Source organism: Rhinopithecus bieti, unplaced genomic scaffold, assembly GCF_001698545.2.
Source record: "Rhinopithecus bieti isolate Rb0 unplaced genomic scaffold, ASM169854v2 scaffold_7684, whole genome shotgun sequence".
Lineage (NCBI taxonomy): Eukaryota > Metazoa > Chordata > Mammalia > Primates > Cercopithecidae > Rhinopithecus > Rhinopithecus bieti.
The window spans coordinates 2,637,067-2,646,312 of record NW_016806071.1 but is presented as its reverse complement, the minus strand read 5'-3'; the positions used below and the strand labels follow the sequence as shown (position 1 = coordinate 2,646,312).

Genomic DNA, 9,246 nt, shown 5'->3' with positions numbered 1-9,246 from the left:
AAAAAAAAAAAAAAAAAAAAAAAAAAAAAAAAAAAAAAATTTAAATTGTTCCAAAGAAATAATAACTATGAAAAACCTTAATGATTCTGAATTCTTGTTATCTTTACTTAAATTATCTTTATTCTCTATTATCAGCTATCCCTCCCCTATTTATTCAAACAGACATTTGTAAGCCACCAAAAAAAAATAATACTAATAAAGCGGGGGGGAGGGGGAGTGGAGAATAGAATGTACAGGAACTGAATATGAAAACTGCTGACCCGAACTAAGTAAATTATTTTGTTCTTCACTCATGCTGGAGTGCAGTGGCATGATCCTAGCCTCAAACTCCTGTAATCTCAAACTCCTGGTCTCAAGTGATCTTTCCATCTCAGTCTCCCAAGTAGCTAGGGATTCTCACAATGTTGCCCAGGCTGGTCTTGAACTCCTGGCCTCAAGCGATTCTCCCTCCTTGGCCTCCTAACCTGTTGGGATTACAGGTGTGAGCCACCTCCCTGGCCAATAAACCCATCTTCTTGACCATGTTCATAACTACCAGAATCATGCCATCTGGTTCTCCTTAGATTATACTTCTCTTAAACATACACCATACATATTACAAAAATTATCTGGTGTTATCAATGGAACAATCATGAAATACCACAAACCAGAACGAGTGGTCTCTTACTATCTTGAAATCCATAGATTTTGCAGCAATTTCCAAAATTATATTACTAAAAGTACTTTACTTAAAAATTGTTTACCAAACAAACTTTCTACATTTTAGAAGACAATAGACAGAAATGTATTTAACTGAAGTCTTAACAATAGCTAATGTTCCTTCCCAATAATATGCTAAATAGAAGCATTAAATATTAATAAATTTCATTCCATCTCATTCAAAAGTCGACTTTTTTCTTCATCTGTTTATTATTCAAGACAGTTCAGACACACTTAAATTTAGACACTTTTAAACTTCTGTTAACCGCTGAACAGTTTACTATTACAAAGTTTAAACATTAACATATTCTAAGTTTGTAGTCTAATGTAATACAAGTTTTTAAGGCAATCATGTTACACTTTGGTAAGTTATATCAAATGCCTTATTGAAGTTTGTTTCTTATTCACATTTTACAAACATCTCTAATTCACGGAATTTCACTGATTGTAAAATTTCCCCAATCAGAGATATGAAGGCTACAGAGAACCAAAAACATGCTTTATAATTTCATTAAATTTTATGAATCTCAACCATTGTAAAGATCACTGAAACATCTACCAAATTAAGTGAAGAATATTTATTACACTTAAAGTGAGATTTTCCCTTCAAAGTCACCAAAACCATTCTTTAATACTCAACAGATAGTAGTCGGAATTTGCAGGATTTGGGGTTTTTTCTTTTCTTTTTTTTTTTTTTTTTAAATGTCAGGGTGGTATGGTCTTCTTTGGATGTATGGCTGTTGAAAGCTGAGTTATACAAAAGAAATCTTTGGAGAACAGAGGCTTTTCTTTACATATTTATTCCCAGAGCCTGCCCTTCATCTCTTTCCGGCTTTCCACATTGATCCAATTGTAGCACTTCCTGGAGAGAGCTATGTTCTAATCAGCAACATCAGGAAGACAAGGGACAAAGAAAAAGGAGAAAATGCAGATCTTCTCATGTCTCTTTGAAAACAGTGAATACATTCTAAGCTATCAGGCCGTATAAGTCACAATTTAACTTTTAATAATTTTTACCTGTAATGGATATGAACAGGAAATATGCGATGAGTCCTTCATCTATTCAATAGGTGCCCGATTTCTATTGAGATGAACACCATGTATCAGAATCTCACTTTGTTCCCCATCCATATAGTTGTGCTGACCTTAAAACCTCATTTGCAGGCTATTCAGTAGTTATGCTTGGATAATCTCTACAGAAAGGGCGAATCAAAGGAGCTAACACCTAGAGACCCAAAACTACCTAACATTACTTCCTGTTAAGAATTTTTCCTTTTAATTGCTGGAAAGCTATTGAGTTAAAGCAACCATGCCAACTCCCCAAAGATAATGGTTCAAACCCCCAAACGAAAGGTTTGCAAATCCTCTTGAATTGCCAAAAAGAAGCAGTAATTTAAAGAGAACTCAGACTGCATATTAAGTAACCTCTACCCAAAATGTGAACATCTTACACACTAGTATTGTTTGCACGCGACTCCCCACTTGATGGAAATCTGGACCCACTGTGGCTAGAGCAGTTCAGAACTCTACGCCTACTTTTTCTTCTTCAGGGGTTCGGGCGCTTGCGCCACGGGAGGGCGAGGCAGCCCGGGTTACACCTTGATCAGGTCGTAGATGAACCACTGCAGGGCTGCGAGGGTGCGAATCATGAGGATGTCCGCAAAGAGGCCGATGCGCACAAAGAGGCCCTTCCACACGCCCGCGAACCCGTCTTCGCAGGACGCCCAGAGCCGTGCTGCCCTTCTCCTTGTTCAGCACAGACACCACAGAGTCAGCGGGATGGGACACGATGGCGCAGAAGACGCCGGCGATGTAGCTGGCCACGAAGGTGACGCCCAGCTGCTCGGCCTTGGTGCACTGGCTCTGGGGCTTGGGCACGGCGTACCTGTAGAGCACCTCCACCGTGCGCTCGAAGCAGGCGAACTTCCTCATGGTGTAGGGGATCTGCCGCAGCCACAGCGGCGCCACACCCTTGCAGAAGGCCCACAGGCCCTCCTCGCCCTACATCCTGGGCCCCGCGGCTCGCAGGGTGCCGGCGTAGCCCGGTCGCGTCTGCACGCAGACCTTCACTGCCTCCATGGGCGCCAGCGAGAGGTCGGCGAAGAACTCGGCGCAGGCCCAGGTGACCAGGTACAGGCGGGTTCTCCACGCGTAGGCCTTCTCTGGGCCCAGGGGCTCCGCGTAGCGGATCTTGAAGACCTCGTAAAGGCCGAACTTGAAGCCCTGCAAGGAGTAGTCGAAGAGGGTCAGGGCCCAGCTGCGAGCCAGGCCGCGCAGTCAGTCGCTGCGCACCGTCACACCGAAGCAGCTGAGGACGCCCTTGTACCAGCCGGGGTCCACCTGCATGCGGCACTTAACCAGGTCCAGGGACACGATGGCCGTGTGTGTCAGCTGCAGCTCAGCATACCGCCCAGGCCGCACAGCAGCAGATACCCGGCCGAGCCGACTCCACGCTGGCCTCCTCCGCAGCGGCTGCCCAGGGCCTGCCGCCGCCTTGGCCCATGCTTCTCGCCTGCAGCACTTGGCAGCCGCCGGGGGGGTCGTCCATGGCCGCGCTGGGTGCAGGCCGACCCTGCCTTCCTCCCCTCCAGGCGCACTCCCTTAGGGGCCGCGGGGCGGGGCAGGGCATCGTGAACCTCCCTTGCGAGCCCGCCCCCAACGGTCCAGGCTAGGGCATCCCGGCGGGACCACAGCGCTTCATCCCGCGCCTGCGCAGTCCGCGGTGTGACCAGCCGGTTTAAATAGGAGGTGTTGCCCAGCCCCTTCCCCTCCAGCACGCCCCGCCCCTTTGCCCCTTCAGGTCAGTGGGTTCCTGGTAGCTGCAGGAACCCCGGCCCCGCTGCGCCTGGGCCAGCGGTCAGTGGTCCCAGAGCTCACCTTGGGCGGTGGACCCGGCCTTCACTACCCTCGTGACTTTGGTCCAGCTCGGCTGCCTAGTCCTCTACAAAAATGCGAAGAAAATAAACCAACAAGTACAAACACGAGTAAACGCAGGAATAGGCTAATACGTAGATGAGGAGGTGGGCAAAGGGGTGAAGAGTCGCCATGCACTGTTGCCTTCCTGAGAGGCCTTTCTGGAGTCCTCACCCAACTACGCCGGTTTAGAGGAATGGTCATCTCCATGGCAGTGGCGTTCCACGGTGCGAATGGGCAGAGAGAGCCAGTGGCTTCCGGCCTTACATAACGATCTCACCTGGTAGGTAGGTGACAGTTCCCCCCAGCTGACACACCACTCCTGTCTCCCAACAACGGTTGTAGTGGGAGCCTAGGAAGCATGGGGACACTTACTGAATTTAGGCGGGCTGCTTATTATTTTCACTTATCGATATTTTCTTTTCATTGACTACTGATTTTGGAGAATACGAAAGTGAGTTAAAAGCCCTGGTCTTTTGGGAAGCTTACAGTTTCACTGGCCCAAAAAATGAGAACTAAGTGACCCCAGGTATAAATCAGTAGCATACATCATCCATTCATTTACTCACTTTGTGCTGGGCCCTGTGCAGGGCTAGGGGGGTTCAGCAAAGAACCAGACATACTCCTGCTTACTTCTAAATAAGATTTTGTTTTAAAAGAAAAAAATCAGGATTTTGATAAGTATTATAACAGAATTTGTTTGTTTTTTGAGACAGAATCTCACTCTCACCCAGGCTGGAGTGCAGTGGCGCGATCTTGGCTCACTACAACCTCTGTCTCCTGTACTTTTAGTAGAGATGAGGTTTCACCATGTTGGTCAGGCTGGTTTTGAACTCCTGACCTCAAGCGATCTGCCTGCCTCAGCCTCCCAAAGTGTTGGGATTATAGGCATGAGCCACTGTGCCCAGCCTATAACAGAATTTGAATAAAGTTCTAGATGAACAATGAAGGAGCAACTAATTTTGCCTGATGAGGTTCAGAAGATTTCCCTGAGGAAGTGACAGTGTAGCTGGGTCTTGAAGGATAAGTAGGAGTTTGCCACGTGAACAAGACTAGAAGGGCAATTTCAGGTTAAAGGAAACAAACCTAAGTGCATTTCCTACTGAGCAGAGGGGATTAATTCAGTATGATGAAAATCAGGAAGGGCTGAGTCTGGAAAAATAAAATTGGGTCAAATTAAGGAAGGCCTTAATGTCTTGTTCAGGACTTTGACTTTTATCCTGTAGGGCGGGCCTATCTTTCTCACAAGTGTGATCCACAGACCACCTGCATCAGAATCACCTGGAGTGCTTTATTAAAAATCTCATCTCACACTCTAGACCGTCTGAATGAGAATCTCTGTGAGTAGAAATAAGTGATTTTAATACACTCCTAGGTGGATTCTTCACTAAAGTTTGAAAACTACACACCACAGTATGTGGGTCATGGGAAGTCAAGAATTTTTGTTAAGGTTTTCTGATCCACCTGCATGTGGCACTTGACCAGGTCCAGGGCATGATGGACATATGTGTCAGCCCCACAGCTCAGCATCCCTCCCAGGCTCATGGCAGCAGGTACCGGGCCAAGCCATACTGATCCATATTGATCAGATTTTCTGATCAATAATTTAGTGCTTATATCCAGAACTGGGTGTATTAAAGAGAATAAAAAATAATATTCCCTCAACCCTCATAAGTTCATAGTTGGGACAGACTTCTGCAACAAAAGATAGACTAACAAGAGAAAAACAAGCAAGTTTATTAACACATGCAGTGCACATAATGTGGGAGAAAAGTAACTCTAAGCAGTAGCTTAAGAGTCTGGCTTATATAGCATGTCTAACATAGCATGATACAATACATTTTAGAAACATAATGACAAAAGCAGTCCCAGGCTCCTACAGGTGGGAAAATGTAGGAAGGTAAATTTATGGGGAAGCTAATGGAGTAAAGTCTGCTCAGATCCCTCTGGCACTGTCTCTAAGCTGATAAAGGTTGTAAAGAAGAATTTACATCCTGTCTTTAGGTGGGAAAGCAGGGTGGATAGAAAGACCTTTTGTCTTTATAATTCTCTGTCCTGCTTTTAGTCAGAAAGAAGGCAGAGAACTCCCTACATCTGTTTCCTAGTTGCCTTTAGCTAAAAAAAAAAAAAAAAAAAAAAAATTATGGTCAAAGAGGCATATTTTGATGTGACATGTGATATGTGACAGATTCTGGTTTCCTTCAGTATTCACCTGTGAAAATTTTATCAAGCCCTGTACACTTAAGATTAGAGTACATTATATACTTTATGTATAGTTATACCCATACAATTTTTTTAAAAAGTTAACTGGTCATCGACAAATCCTCACCGCACCAAACTAGGGATGCATGGATAAAAGGGGAAAACAGAGGTCCAAATACAGGTTTTTCTCAATCAAACAGCCGTTTTTAAAAACTCCTCAAATCCCTTGTAATAGTCCTTCTACCAGGATTTACGTATTAAAGGGAAGCTCTGTGTCCCTTGAGTCACAAGAGAACAAGAAGTTGTAAAATATCCCATACTAACTAAATTAGGCATTCCACAGGCATGTTCCTGGGACACTGGTCCACTTGAAAGGTCCTGCGGTCAAATGAGTTTGAGAAGTGATGTGCTTTGGATCTGTGTCCCACACCAAATCTCATTGTCACATTGTATAATCTCAGTAGATTGGAGGCCTGGTGATGAAGGTGACTGAATCATGGGGCAGAGTTCTCACAATGATGATTTAGTACCATCCCCCGTCGGTGCTGGTCTCGTGATAGTGAGTGAGGTTATCATGAGATCTGATTGTTTAAGTGTGTAGCACTTCCCCACTCTCTCTTCTTCCTCCTGCTCTGGCCATGTAAGATATTCCTGCTTCCCCTTTGCCTGTCACCATAATTGTAAGTTTCCTGAGGCTTCTGCAGAAGCAGATGCTGCTGTGCTTCCTGTACAGCCTGTGGAACTGTGAGCCAATTAACCTTTTTTTCTTTATAAATTACCCAGTCTCAGGTTTTTTTTTTTTTTTTTTTTTTTTTTGAGACAGAGTCTCACTCATGTCGCCCAGGCTGGAGTGCAATGGAATGATCTTGGCTCACTGCAATCTCTGCCTCCCAGGTTCAAGCGATTCTCCTGCCTCAGTCTCCTGAGTAGCTCGGATTACAGGTGCCCACCACGACACCCAGCTAATTTTTGTATTTTTAGTAGAAACGGGTTTCACCATGTTGGCCAGGCTTGTCTCAAACTCCTGACCTCAAGTGATCTGCCCACCTCGGCCTCCCAAAGCACTGGGATTACAGGTATGAACCACTGTGCCCAGCCTCAGGTATTTCTTTATAGCAATGTGAGAGCAGACTAATACAAGAAGCATTTCACACTAGGGCATGCTTCTCAACTGAGGTGGTATCATCCCCAAGGGGGTGAAATGGTTCTTAGGGGGCAAAGAATCTTAGGACAATGGTTTGTGGTCCCCCCAGTAAAATTTTATTCCTTAGTATTTAATTTTGGGGGAGAGTGGGAAGGAGGGAAAGGATGATTAGTAAAATGTCTAAATCTCTGGGGAGGGATGGCCTATAATGAACAAAAGGTTGAGAAACGCTGTGTCAGAGCTTGCTGTTGGAGATTCACAGGACACATAAACACACTGAAGAGTGAGAAGTTGTTTAGTAAAAAAAAAACCTCTGGCTTTGTTAATTTAGGGTTTCCTGATTTTCCTGGATTTCAGAACCCCTTTTTAATTTTTATTTATTTTTTATTTTTTGAGATGGAGTCTCACTCTGTCGCCCAGGCTGGAGTGCAGTGGCTTGATCTCAGCTCACTGTGACCTCTGCCTCCCAGGTTCAAGCAATTCTCCTGCCTCATCCTCCTGAGTAGCTGGGACTACAGGTGTGTGCCATGGCGCCTGGCTAATTTTTGTATTTTTAGTAGAAATGGAGTTTCACCATGTTGGCCAGGCTGGTCTCAAACTCCTGACCTCAGGTGATCGACCGGCCTTGGCCTCCCAAAGTGCTGGAATTACAGGCATGAGCCACTGTGCCCGGCCAGAAGCACTCCCCCAACCACCTTTTTTTTTTTTTGAGATGGAGTCTCACTCTGTCACTCAGGCCAGAGTGTGGTGGTGCAATCTCGGCTTACTGCAACCTCTGCCTCCTGGGTTCAAGCAATTCTCCTGCCTCAGCCTTCCGAGTAGCTGGGACTACAGGCACAGGCCACCATGCCCAGGTAATTTTTTGTATTTTAGTATAGATGGGGTTTCACCATGTTGCCCAGGCTGGTTGGGAACTCCTAAGCTCAGGCAATGCTCATGCCTCGGCCTCCCAAAGTTCTGGGATTGTAGTCACGAGCCACTGCACCCGGCCCAGAATCCCTTTTTTATATCACACCTATTCACATTTCTATTCATAGACATATCTATTCATAGGTGTAGTCTTTCATGGAGCATATTTTGGGAAATGCTGGACTCTTCAGAAATGGAGTTTAGAGAAAATAGAATAAAGAGGGCTAGAGTAATAATAACAGCAGCTACATTTACTGAACCCTTAGTCCTCCATTTCCTAAAGGTACAACTTGGATGTTTTCCTAACATATACCAGACGTCACTGTCCACTTTATGAAAGCAGAGGTTATATCAAATTGATCTCATTTCTATGGGATACTTGCTCTGTACTGTGGGCGGCAAGCCACCCAGGTGCCAAGGCAAGAGACTGAAGGCACAAGCTATTCCAGTATAATAAAGAAAATATATAGAATAAGAATAGTTATACTAGAAATAGATTATAGATATGATTATATATGAATATTAATCATTAGTTTGTAGCATTACTATTTATTCCAATATTATGATAATCTTTGTTCCACAATTATAACCCAGAAAGAACCAGGCCATACAGAGATAGGAGCTGAAGGGACACGGTGAGAAGTGACCAGAAGACAAGAGTGTGAGCCCTCTGTTACACCCGGACAGGGCCACTAGAGGGCTCCTTGGTCTAGCGGTAATGCCAGTGTTTGGGTGAGGGAGAAAGGACAAGATGGAGGAAGGTGAACAAGAAGGCACAATCCATGTTGCGTCCGGGTTCTTCCTCACCAACTTTCCTGCGCGCAGATCAACCGAGCATGCGCCAGGTGACGTCAATCCGAAGAGATCGAAACTTACCCGGCCACGCCTATGGAGACGCCCCTATCACGCCCTTATCCCACCCACTGCCCTCCCCCTTCCAGTACCAATGCATAAAAGTCTGCTGCCGGCAGGAGCCGGCGTGACTTCTTCGTGCCCCCCCATACCTGAGGACTGGAGAACCTCACCCAGAGCGCCGGCGCGACTTCCCTGGCCCCCCACACCTGAGGACCAGAGAACCTCACCTGAGAGTGTGTGCATATTTGCTATAAAAGGCTACCGCTTTCTTATGTACTTTGGCCTCATGTTTAATTATTTAGCTCTCCTAAATTAAATTAAACAAAACAGCCAGTGCCTGGGAAGGTGCCCATTAGTTAGCAGACCTTGGTCTAGTGGTAGCGCCAGTGCCTGGGAAGGCACCCGTTACTTAGCAGACCAGGAGTTACTTAGCAGACCAGGAAAGGGAGTTTCCCTTTCCCTGAGGGAGTTAGAGAAGACTCTGCTCCACCACCTCTTATGGAAGGCCTGACAACAGTCAGGCC

General features: G+C 45.6%; 1 long non-coding RNA gene and 1 pseudogene across 2 annotated transcripts in view; both read right to left on the bottom strand.

Moving 5' to 3' along the window:
* Positions 1-3,889, bottom strand: part of LOC108531221 (uncharacterized) — a 20,228-nt gene extending 16,339 nt beyond the window's left edge. The window contains exon 1 of the long non-coding RNA XR_001886102.1: positions 3,577-3,889. This is a non-coding gene — a long non-coding RNA (uncharacterized LOC108531221). The remainder of the gene's footprint in view (positions 1-3,576) is intronic.
* LOC108531219 (phosphate carrier protein, mitochondrial pseudogene) lies at positions 901-3,492 on the bottom strand (annotated as a pseudogene). The gene has a single exon (XR_001886101.1). The product of XR_001886101.1 is annotated as a phosphate carrier protein, mitochondrial pseudogene (transcript).
* Positions 3,890-9,246: the final 5,357 nt, after the last annotated feature.